The following is a 13070-nucleotide window of genomic DNA, read 5'->3' on the forward strand; positions in this document are numbered from 1 at the left end:
TCAGGCAGATTATCTGCCAGCAGCCCACTGAAGAGAGGTGTCTTCTTCAGAAGGGAGGATTCCTGATGAGTGCAGCAAGGGCGAGGGGACAGGCTGGCAATGGAAGGGGAGAACACAGCTGCTGCAGTCTCCATGCCAGGGTGCCAGGGCTGTGCATGGAGCACATGGGAGAAAAAGTTAGTGGCCTCTTTGCCTAGGGCACTGTGATGTGCTGCAAAACTGTGGATTTGGCTCTGGGAGAAGCTGAGTTAGATGGAGGTGCCAAGGTGCCCAGCAGTGCTGAGCTCCACACCATCACAGCTGACCACTGTGTTGTGGGTTGGGGTGGATTCCTCTATGCTGGGGTGCAGTTACTTGTAGGGACAGAGTACAATAAGACTCTCCCTGCCTGCAGGAAAGCTGAAATTGGTGTGGCCTCTGTTATTTTCTCAGTCGGCTTTGAAACAGAAGATTTGTCTTGAGGAGGCTCAAGCTACATGAAAGCAGTCACACCAGCTGCAGAGACAGCTCCCTTCTGACTTGACATGATCTGAGAAGTAGTATCCTGCCATCAAGGAGCTGCAGCTTCATCCTCAGGAGCATTGGCATTAGCCTACCCCAGCTAGAGCTGTGACTCAAGGCCAGAGCCAAATGAGAGGGACCTGGCAGAGGAGCATGGCAGCTCATCCTTTTTCAGGTGAACAAGGACATTTTTGGTGGGTGATGCACGAGAGGAGCTGTGGCACAGGGGCAGAGCTGTTGAGGTTGGAGGAGGGCTGGGAGGACGGGCTGCTATTTAATTGCCAGCCCTGGTTCTATCTGCAAATAAGAGGCCGAGCTGTCACTGGTGTGCAAAGTAGCAGATGGCCTAATTGTGAGATTTCTCCTTTGCAAGAGCAAAACGCTATGCTGTTTTTAACATCTTTGCCTAGAGCTAGCTTCAGATACAACCAAGATATATTGTGCTAGAAATGTGCTCTAGTGATAATCAGGAGAAAACTGTGCTTGAAGTGAGATTTAAAAAATAGTTATTATGGCCTATTGCTGTTAGTCCCACATCCCAAAAGCTGATCTGACTAAAAGAGCTTTCCAAAGCATCTTCTGCTCGACAGATCATCTGGAAATTATTCCATCATTGTGCCACCATGTCTCGCCTTATAACCCCAGGACACTCTCTATGGATGCACACCATGTCTTCCCTCTTCCTGGCAGAAAAGAATTCCCTTCACCTTCCAATTTTTCTCATGCAGCTTCAGCAGGTTGTGTGCAGTTCCTTGTCTTGGCCATTTTGCTGGAGAGCACAAGGCCTCCATGAAGCATGGCCACCTCATCCCTCCTTGGGTGCCTGCAAGAGCTCAGTGCTCTGCAGAGCTCACCAGTGTCACACTAGCACCAGGTGCTTGAAACTTTATATGGAAGGTGCAGGGTTGTTACTGGTGAGTCCTTATGGCAGGTGCGTTTTGTCAGCTTCAGCTCTGATCTGAAATCAGGGGAGAGGGCAGCACCTTTCCCAGCTGGCTCAAGTTTGCAGAGAAAACTCTGGTAAGGATATGTGTGGAGAGAAAACTTTGACTAACCTGTAAATCTGCTTAATATCACTATTGAGTGAGGGCAAAACCTAGGGCAAGGATCAGTTTGGAACAGAATCAAGTGAATGCTCTGTTTGAGGACAGAAGCCCTTGTTGATTTTTTTGCAGGCCACTCACCATATTTTAAAGGACTTTTTTCTGCTGTGTATAGCATGCGCTGCCTCTTTCTGACAGACCTTTAAACTTGGTGGTGTCTGTTGGGGTTTTCTGGTAATAAAAGGGCTTTAGTGGGTTATCTGTAAGCTTTGTCTTTTAAGTATGGGGATGTATTAAATCATATTTGAATCTACCTTTCTCTTACTGTCCATCTTCAAAAGACTCTTATCCTTGCAAAAGATGCCTGTGCTGCAACAGTCTGTCCTTCCCATGCTTTCCTCTGACTTTCTTTCCCTGTTTGCTCAGAAGTCTCCTGCTAAAAATCCCCCAGCTGTGACACACCAGCCCATCTCTCAGATTCCACTGATTTCATGTCTCTCTCAGCCTCCATGTAAATCTCCTTATCTTTCCCTTAAGGTCCTCTTTAAGTTACTTTGCCTTTAATCTCATTCCTCCCACTCCTCCTCCTATCCTCCCAGTCATCTCTCTTTCTACTCATTTTATCTTGTTCTTGGATGGTTCAGTCTTGCTTTTTTTCTTCATAGTCCTCAGACACCTCAATCCATCTCCCATTTTCTGTTAACCAAACACTTTCTTCTTCTGTCAACTCTACCTTAAATCCCTTTTTCTTCCTTGCTAGCACTAACACAACACATGCCCCCATGCAGAGTGATTTGAGCTGCTGTCCCACATGGTTTTCCTGAAGTGCATGTTCTTCACACCAGGAATTTGTGGTTCTCCTACAGTGCACACCCCACAGATACAAACACACGAGGGTCTTTTGAAGAACAGCAGTTGCTGGTAAGTAACCATGTGTTATAAATCCCACTGCTTATATGCCACACAAAGAACTTTCTCCAGCTGGCAAATGAGGAATCTGTTCTCTTGATGTGAAGGCACATTTTGAATTATCCAATGAGGTAAATGCATAAAAATGAATGTTATTTAAACTTAGAGTGACTGAAACTTCCTATAGGTGGCAATGACATATGAGGGACATAAGAAGCAGCCTATTAGAAGAGGTTTGGAGTCTCACTTCTACATCATTTTGCACTAGCACATCATCAGTGGCTGCATCCAAGTCACCTTTAACAACTTTACATTCCTGCACATGACAAATAATAGGGACCAGCTCCCAGAGGGCAGAGGAAATACAGCAGCAAGTGTCTCATGTCCATTTCTCAACTGTCATCAAATAGCTTTTATTCATGGCATAGCACAAGTGTCAGCCAACTGGCAAAGGCAGCCTATATTAAAAATGTTAGGGATTATTCATGTCAACAGACACAAGGGAGCTTTTCTCAGTCAGTGGATCTGCACTAGCTGAGGCATGAAAATGCAGCAGGTTCTCTACAGTAATCTCAAATCTGAATAACTTTAGAAGGAGGCCAGCAGCAGACTGCCACTTCCAAGTACAATTAAAAGTAATCTAGTGCAGTTAGATGAGAGCTTGGATAGGTGAGAGGTTTAACTGTGTGGTTAGATAGAAAAGGCTATACCATAAGGATATTATGTGGAAAGACTGAGGTGGTACTTTTTAAAAAAAGCTCAGATTGAAGATGGTCTGGAGGTTGTGAGCTGATGGTGGCTCTTTAGGTTTGCTTCTGATTACCCAATTAGCTGCTAGGTCCTTAGCCTGTTTGATTGCAGGCATTTCCTGCACTGTTTCGAGTGGAATTTCTGAGGGCCATGTGATTTTTCTTTTATGGACAAGGAGCAATTTGGAAATGGATTAATTCCTTCTCTTTTTAAAAGATTAAAAATTAACAGCCCTGTTTAACTGAAAATAATGTTTATTAAATGCTTGAGACTTAGTAGGTAAAAATATAAGATGGACACATGCAGTAAAATTGCTTATCTTTAAAAACATTATGTAAAGCTGGAAAAGAATGGAGGTTGCAGATGTCTCGGGTTAAATATTAAGAACAAATCCTTGACTGGTATTTTGAGTCCCACTGTATTTACAGAAGACTATTTTATTCTGTCATCTTGCATTTGGAAATGGTTGCTTTTAAAACATATGGCCTCCTTCTTTTTCCCCTCGATTATTTTTGACTAGTTCAATTCTCTGAACTCTGTGATGTTATGTGGATATGAAATCAGGAGCAATTTAAGTGGAAAATAAAAAATTAAGGCCTATGCAAGTCATCATGAGTAAGGTGACCTGATCTGCTCTGACACAGATCTATGTTCCACTTATGCTTTGGAAAACTTTGGATACTGTATTTTTGTCAAAACCTAATTTCTGTACAAATGTGTGATGCAGAAGAAACCCAACCGGCAAAACCCTCAGATGAATCCCATGGCATCTCCATGACAACATATAGATGCATAGTCTGCTATATTCATCCTTACTGGCAGACTGACTGCTCCTAGCTTTTTCCCACGCTGAGCTGAAAGGCAGACTGACCAACAGGCTGCAGAGGATGTTGCTGGGATTTAAATGTGGAAACTGAAGATCATGTTTCATTCAGGGCAAACCAGAGGCAAATGGAGCAGTCTTACAGAAGAGCCTTGCACCACAGCTTCCCTTGCTGAGGCTGCTTGGTCAAGTAAAGGAATGGGCACTGGCAGGTCTCCACTGAGTCTGAAAATTCATGTGGAGGACCTTTGCAGGGCTATGAAAGTCTTGCCAAAAGCTTGTCGGTGTGATTTACAAGCATAATGAGATAAGGAATGGAAGGTAATTGGGTTAATAAGTTATCCTGAGAAGGGTGTTTTTTCCTGCACACGTAGAAGGAAAGGGAGAGTGATCCAGGTGTCTCTCCTTGGTGAAGAACTCTGAACTCTGTGGCGAGAGGTTTTCCTTCCACTCCCTGGCGATGTGTAGGAAACCAAAGGGCCAGGCCAGTGGCATTTAGCACATTTCATGTTAAATGCAACAGTAAATGTGGCCATGTCATTGATCTGCCTCCCAGCAGTCAGGAGCGTGACCGTGGGGCCAGGAGACCGTCCCTGGGGCTGCCCTGCAGGGTCCCAGCTCCGGGAGCGCGGAGTTCTGGCAGCACAGGGAGGGTGCAGCACTTGCGATGGCAGAGCAGTGATGGATTCAGTAAATCCCCCCTCCTGGCTTTCTCCCTAGCCTGTCCTTCCCCCTGCCCCGTCCCCCTGTGCCAGAGGGGTCACAGGACTTCCCTGAAGGGCGAGCAGCCTGGCCGTGGCAGCGGTGGCCGGGCAGGCTGAAGTGCTGTAATTTCATACTCCAGCTGACGGTGCAGGAGTTTGTGTCTGCCTGTCCCCCTCGTGTCTGCCTGTGCCCCTCGTGTCTGCCTGTGCCCCTCGTGTCTGCCTGTGCCCCTTGTGTCTGCCTGTCCCCTGGCCCAGGGGTGGCCCTGCTGCCACAGGCACTCCCGGCACTGTCGCTGGAGTTGAATTCGTGTTGGCAGTGTTTGGGAAACATTCCTGCTGTAAACAGGGTAGTGTGTGTGTAAGCACCTAAGTAAAACACAGTTGGCCCTTTCATACTTCTGACTTTTGAATGGAGAAGACTTTTGGACTCCTACAGTCTTCTAAATAAGGCTCCTTAGGCACCTTTACCTCCTCTCTGCTGCTCAGCTTTCTGAGGAACAGAGATAACAATATTGACCTTCTTAGCAGAGTACTTTCCCGGTTTTTTACGAGATATGCTACATAAAAACTGATTGTCAAGTTTTGTTCAGCTATAAAAAGTCCTTAACAGTGGGGCATGCTATGTTATCAGCCATAAAAAAGCCCTTATGTTGATCTTTAGCATTTAGGGACAGACCTTTGTTCTGCTTAGTTACTTATAATCTTTGAAGTCGTTGGGCCTGGGTTTGGTTGTGGAGGTTTTTTGGCTGCTTTCTGTGTGCATATATATTGTGTACATATGGTTGACTTTTGCTTCTGCTAGGGCCAAAGATCGCTTGGTTTGGTTAAATGCACAGATGTCCGCTGGCATCAGTCGAGTGACTGGCCTGTGATCTGCCATTCAGCACATTTCCTCTGAAATATGAGGAAGTTAGTTTGCTAGCAGACAAGAAACTGGATAAAGACCCCACCAAATAAAGGACTATGTTCTCCTAGAAATAATCTGCCTTGGTTTCAGCATCCAGTCTATGAACATTTTATGCTGACTGACAGAGCTTGTCCATTCATTGCAAATAGCCTTCTCCTGTACCATAATAACACGTATTTCCCTCTATGTAGCCTCTGAAGAAGAAAAGGAATTCCTTTTTTTTGTCCATAGGGCAGTTGAAAGCTTTGTCCCCAGCCTGGGCAGCATGGTGCAAGGGTGGCAGTGTAGAGGAGTGCTGGAGTTCCTGGAAGAAGGCATCTGGGCACAATGGCACCCAGGAGCCTTGGGTAGGCTCCTATTAAACAGCACTTCCAGTGCAATATCTAGCTGAGAATAGCAAGAAGTTGCAGATAGACAAAAAGCCATCACAAATAACATTAGTTCAAAGTCATAAGGATAGAAGGAGCATATTTAGAGCTTGGCAAAGCCAAGCCCTAAATAGTTCCCATGGCTTAATACTTCTTGTTCTGAGAAGCTATGTATGGAAATACCAAAGGGGTGCATAAACTGTGCAGAAGCCCTGGTTCTGGGCTGGATGATACTGGAGCTCTCTGTCCAGAGTCCTGGGAAGTGGCAGTAGTGGTGGGACAGCACTGACAACAGTGATGGTTGGGTTTAGGATGTTAACCATACTTTGTCTCAACAGATCACTGAAAAAATTGGAGGTGGCAGGCTCCCTGTCAGGTTCTTCAGGAATGTGAACCCAGCAGCAAGGTGGCTTTGCTAGTGACTGATCTACTCACTCAGGCAGAGATCAGCTTAAAGGCAGCAATTTCCTTGGAGGGTACAAGACAGGCAGAAATACAAGAGAGCCAAGCAGGCTCAGGTGTAGCTAGAGGAGGTATCAGCAGTATGACCCCAAACAAAATCTGAGGCGGGATTTTGGGCACAGTGCTTTCAAGAAAGATGCATAGAATTGCAAACAAAGCTTCTTCTTTCTGGTTTGGCCTTGGTTTTAAAAGTTCAAGGACAAAGAGCTTTGTGCATTCAGTGTTAATCAAGAGCTTTGATATAAGGAATTACCAACTCCATCAGCATTCTCATCCCAGTGGAACCAACCCAAAATAACTCTCACCCCAAAATGATCAAGGCTGCATAACTGATATGGGCTGAAAATAATAATGGTTTATATATTTCTTAAGAAAAAGTTCTTATTTTAAAGACAGTTGAAGGCAGCAAAGAGTTGGATAGGCTATTATTCTCCAATCAATTCAATTTTTAAGCCTTACTTAAAGAATGCTAATTTTAAATGAGATATTCTTCTGATCATTTCTACAACTGAAGGGATGTAAATTCACATTCATAATGAATGTTTTTTTTTATATATTTGATTGCAGTAATACAAATGATCCTATTTAATATCAAGGACAGAGCTGGTATCTATTTTTTGATAAGTACTTTGCATAGCATACTCTATACAGTTAAAATTTTTTGAGAACGGTTTTAGAAGATACAACTCTTTGGTAGGGCAGTCCTGGTTGGTGGCATGAAGAGACTTCTCCTGCAGAGCACCAGCCATGGTGCTAAAAGTTGCAAATTCCAGGTTCTTTGTCCTAATAATCTTTTACTGCCTTGTTCTAATCTCCAGCATCATCTACTCAGACTTCAAAGAAAAAGATGTGATCATTAACAATTGTCTTCTCTTTTCAGCTTTTTTTTTACCTTGTTGTCAGGTCTTAGTTTGGTTGCCAAACTTCCTACCCAGTTCTACCCTCTCAATCCTGAAAGCAACTTCCTTCATCCTTGCAAGGTTCATTTGATTGGCTTCCCATCCTCAAGGTGAAGAATTTCAAACACCACAATCTTTGGAAATGAAATTAAATCTTCAGTTCTCAGGATTGTACACATAAAATCCTGGAAAAACAGTTTTGGAAAGATTTTGCCCAATGCAAGTCAGTCTGATAAAATTCCTTAGAAAAATGTAGGTTTTATATGGTAATTACATGCACTTAGAGTCAATGAGAAAGCATAAGAAATGCTATTTGTTTCTGTGTCTAATATAAACAATCGTCATTATTAACAGAATAGGGGAAAAGACAAAAAGCAGATGTCATAGATAAGTTGGTGATAATGGGCTGTTCATAATAGGAATATTTTTTGTGTTTTGTGAGGTAATATATAAATATTTTAGTTGAGCAGAGTTTTAGGTCATATATAAATTTCTTAGGATTTATAAAAGATCAAGATTCAGAATTTCAGAAAAGCAGCAGTTGAGTGTAGTGCAGATGAAAAGCAACACTGTCCCTGTGACACCTTCAGGTTTCCTGAGCTGAAAGTTACAGCTAGACAAGGTCACATGGAGTTACAGTGCTTTATCATGAATTATTACTGTTCAGACATTATGTTGCCTGCAGTTCGTAGATACTGAAAGAATTTTAAGAGGGACATAGTTGGAATTTCTCAGTATAACACCAGAAGCCAAGCATTTCACTTCTAACAGAGATTCATGACTTCAGACAAAATACCCAGTCTCCCTTCATTCCCTTTTTAAATAAGGGCCCAAGATTTGTGTCTCATGGGGTGTTGTGAGATTAATTTTTGCTTGTATGCATAAACTGTTTTGCAGGTGGAAAAGTTCAAGTCTCACTTGACAACAGCCTTGCATTTACAGTACAAAAGGAGCAGACCCCATCTCTCCTCAGAAAGGGACAAACAGCTTGGAACTCGGCAAGTACTCTCTTCAGCTAGAACAAATACAATTTTGCAGTCCATTGATTTCCATTTACAATGCCAAGTTTTATTTGATTTATTGTTTTAATATCTATATGCCACAACACCAACTTCCTTTCACACCCCCCCCCCCTTTATAAATGAAGTGTGACTGGCATGTGGTCCTCATTAGCTGAGAGAGATTTTGGATAAGTTAAGGATCAGCAAACAGACAAAACAGGGCCATTTTGGGAAAGCCTTGATGCCCAAAATAATTTTTTCCTTATGTGAGAGAGTTTAGGATTTCTGAGCATATTGGACTACTATGCAGCTGCATGGACTATGTAGGGGGGCCTCACACATACAGAAATAGGGCCAAAGTTCCACACCGGCATCCTGGGTGCTGTTTTTAAGACTCTTAACAAATAATGGTAGCAAATACATGACTGTTACTTGCAGAAAATTCTGTCCTCCTGTGTGACCCTCCCTGCACTCCACCATGTGCTGCCCAGCACACTGCTGCAAGGCATCAAGCCAGAATCCTCCTGGTGTTGAAAGGCAGGTGCTGAGTGTGGATGCTGGCTTGGGATCCTCTCCACAGAGCCTGCTTTGGGGCCCTTACACCAGCAGGGCATGAACCCTTCCAGCTTCCCTTCAGCTGCTCTATGGGTCACTGCTGCTGTGACCATGACTGAACAGGCAGGAGGGTACTGGTGGTGGTGGTGTCTTGCCCAGAGAAAGCAGGCTACTGCTGCTGAAACATAAACTTTAAGGAATTTAGAGATTTTAGAGGAGCTAGGATTTTAGTTAGAGATAACACTTACTAGAGTTAAGTAAAATAAATGAGTAGGCCTTGATGAAGTTAAGAGTTAGTAGTTAACTAATAATTGATTACTTTGTCAACACAATGTTTAGTTAGCTGGGTTTATAATGAAGAATATAGAAACTGAGAAATAGCTTTTAGGAACATAAGACAATTGTGGGCCTCCTCTGGTCTGAAACCAGTTGAAGACAAGGAATGGGAGTTCTACCAAGAGTTCATTTGTCATATTTGATTGAAAAGGTAGAAAGGTCAGAATGAGGAAGACTTCATTTACTTCCTCATTTTGGGACCTGTCCCCATGAAAGGGACCACCAACCCATTTCAAGGAACAAACCACACATGCTTAATAGCTTTTGAAGTGATTAGCATACAAAACGAGGAATGGGACGTACCAAAATGATGACTATGTATTTGTATTTTGGGTATTCAATACTTGTATGGATAAAAAGACTCTGTAATCACCTGGAAGGTGTGGTGTGTATTTGGGAGCGATCCCGCACGCTGCCCAGTGTCACAATAAACACACACTTTCTAACTTTAAACTGTTAGAGAGTTTTTGTCTGTCACAGTTGGATATCGGTACTAGATCAATATCCATATTTCTTTAATAATTCACTGCTGCCACAGGCACTAGGAGAGGTGGGGATGGCTGGGAGGGGGAAGAAAGAGAGAGGGAGTAGCTAGTGTCAAGTGGAACCATGCACTGATACTCTCTAAACTGTTGGAAGAAGGAAAGTTCTGGCTGATAATAGAAAGTACGCACAATACTTGGGGGTTACAAAGACAATTTGACCTATTAGTGAATTAAATATGAGGAAACTTGCATTGTTACTGCTCACTCTGACTGGTGCTTATGGGTAGATGGAAGATCAGACTGTCAGGCTGTCAGCTCCTATGAGTCCTAACTTTCCCCTGAAAGGGAGATGGCCATTTTCCCAACAATGGTCCCAGCTCTTTCAGCTACAGCCAGTCAAGTCCCATGACATCAAATATTAATCTGGCACAGAACTTGGGCTGTCCGAGTACATTTTATAACCAACAGCATATCAAATCCTTTGGACCTGATGACATTCGCTCCTTTGTTGTCACATCAGTCAGTCACTTTAACCCAGATTCTCAGTCAATTCAAAGGAAAGAGAACGGCACTTCAGAGAACTGACTACTGCAAAAGTACTTTAAAAAAATGAACAGAAGGAAGGCAGGGCTGAACCTCGTCACAAAAGATCCCACCATAAAATCTGGAGTGCTCACAAGAAGCCTTAGATGACCTCACAGCAGGAGGCTGTGTTGCTGTTTTGCATGCAGTTTCTCTGCAAGGGCAGGCCTTGGATCATCCCAAATCTAGTCTTTGGGGTCCTAGCTACTTAAGAGCCTTGGGCCTGATCTTTTTGCATAACAGCATTTATATTCATTCTATAACAGAATTTCTGTCTGTATAACAGATATTTCTAATACTGTGAAAGCCAACAAAGATCAGAAATCAGATTTCCCAGCTGGAGCATGGGAAGACAAGGCCAAGCACTGGTCTCTTCCCATTTTCCTCGCCTGACCATGGCACCTCTGATGTGGCACAGAGATGTTACCTTCAGAGGAACTCTGTGTCAGGCAGCTTCTGCCTATGCTTTCTCTAGCATCCAGAACTGGCATGATGCTTTGATCCGCTTCTAATTTTGTAAGGAAAAAGCAACTCTTTAGACAGTTATCAGAGGGCTGAGCATACAAGCACAGCACATTAACAAAACCATTCCAGTGAGCTGGGGGAGGGGGCAGGAAATGATAAAAATTAAAAGAATTTTGCTCTTCTCTACAGAAGCCTAGAGACAGTAAGAGAAAATTATAACTTGACCCTAAATTATTGAAAGGGAGCAAAGAAATAAAATTAAGGCTCAAGAAGATTCCTTCCTAATAACTTGAACCAAAAGCCAAAGCACATTAACATATGAGGACTGGGGGGTTCAGAGAAATAGCTGTAAAATGCATGCCTATAGTCTTGGAGGGAAATATAGGAACTCCCTTAATTCAGTAATATATCTGGCATGCCTCAAGAAAGGGAAGGTGTTGGTATTGGCTCTGCTCCTGACTGTGTAATGTGTAGAACAGATGGCTCAGGGGACAGGTAAGGAATACAAGGCAGCTTTTTAAATGGTCAGAGGGATTTTGCCATGGAGTTTTTTCAGAAGATGTTTCTGACTGAGCTGGGGTGGGAGAAAGGATCAGAAGCCTAACATAATTGTTCTCAATTGCAGAATCACCTGCTAAATAATGGTTTGATGCATTAGAAGCTACCCCTGCTATGCACAACAGTGTACTTCAGGGTGTTCTCTGAAAACTGGTAAGAACCTTTGATATTTCCAAAGTTGGGTACAAGTACCTGAGACTGAGCTGTTTATATTTAAGAACAAAAATTAGCAAATAAAAAAGGAGACCTAAATGTGTTTGTTAAGAATATCTGAGAGAACTCAAAGCATCATGTGAAAAGCTACTTCTATGGCAATGGAGTACAAAATCCAAGTTAATTGCTGAGGCTTAAAAGTAATTACTGTCTGGAAAGATTAATAATCTTGTGTCTGTTCTAGCAAGTGTTTGAACACGCATGTGAACACACACACACATCCACAGCCCATCTTAGTTGCTGGTTCCCTTTGAGGCAGCTTCAGCTGCAAGGACAAAGGCAAAATAAGACCAGGGATGGGAAGACCCTCTCAGTCCTTGGTATTTCCATTACAGGAGTTTGCAGCATAGTAGTCAATGCAGCAGTTATTCTGCAAATGGAGAGCTCTGGTCTAGTGCTGTCAGTCTCACACCCGCTGTTCGTGAACACCTACTTTCTGTTTAAAAATAGGATCGTAAGACCTGTGAATACAAATGGGCAGAAATTTTACTATTTAAAGGGAACTTCTGGAGAAACTGTGTCATATATGTAGTCTTTTTAAAATGCCAAAGGCACCCAGGATTACTTGTTCTGCAACCTCTGCTTTCTCCGTCCAGCCAGTAGATGGATGAACCTTACCTCCTGCATGGGACTTTCCCTTCTCCCAACTGCCTGCCTCCTGCCATGCTCCACTTCACTACTGCTTAGGCAAAAGCATTTGCTAAGGTTGGGAAAGGACTGGAAACCACATGGATTTGAAGCTGGCAGCCTTAATGCTTGCCTGAGTGATCAAAGCTGGTGGCTTGGGGATGAGCAGCAGGAAGTGCAGGAGGTGTCCTCACTGCCTCCAAGGGATGCTCCAGCAGGGGAGAAACAGCCAGCGAGAGAACACTGAGGGCCAAATGCCACCCAGCCCAGCAGCTCTGGTAGCTTCAGACAACTGAGATGCAGAATGCCACATGTTGTGAGGAGTCATGGAGGTGTGAGGGGAGCAGAGGGAGGGCAGAGTGATGGAGGGTGACAGTGGAGGCACTAGGCTGTGTCTATGGTATCCCATTCAGAGGTTCAGGTGCTCCCTTGAGCAACCCTTTGCTCAGTGTATGTTGGCCAGTTTTAGTGGGTGATTGCAGTTCTCAGCTTTCTGAAGAAGTGAGATGACTTCCACTTATGCATTCTTGTTATTTAAGGGGGAAAGCAGGGTGTTTGAACAGGAATGAAGGCATCAGTACCTGAAACCCCTTTTGTCAGGTAAGCCAAGAGTATGAATGGGATGTTCTGCCAGTCTCAAGGCATTAAATATTTCTGCTTTGACTTACACCGGCTCCGAGCTGTTGTCAGAAAAACCATTAGCTGCTTACATCCAGACACTAAGCCAAATCTTGGCTCCAGTGAGGCCAGTCATAAAACTCAAATTGATTTCAGCAATAGAACTTAGTCTCCTAGGCAATGGTCAAGAGAGAGGAGCTGGATGGCAGTTTGCTGTCATCTGACAATGCAAGTTTATGTTAAATAAACTTCAAGATATCA

At 43.5% G+C, this 13070-nt stretch overlaps 1 long non-coding RNA gene across 1 annotated transcript; it reads left to right on the forward strand.

The window, feature by feature from the left end:
- The first annotated feature begins 207 nt into the window (after positions 1–207).
- Positions 208–11603, forward strand: LOC116183453 (uncharacterized). Its single transcript, XR_004148087.2, has 4 exons — positions 208–676; positions 2333–2465; positions 8267–8367; positions 11419–11603. It is a non-coding gene; the product is annotated as an uncharacterized LOC116183453 (long non-coding RNA).
- Positions 11604–13070: the final 1467 nt, after the last annotated feature.

This window comes from Lonchura striata, chromosome 3, assembly GCF_046129695.1.
Source record: "Lonchura striata isolate bLonStr1 chromosome 3, bLonStr1.mat, whole genome shotgun sequence".
In the NCBI taxonomy this organism is placed as follows: Eukaryota; Metazoa; Chordata; class Aves; order Passeriformes; family Estrildidae; genus Lonchura; species Lonchura striata.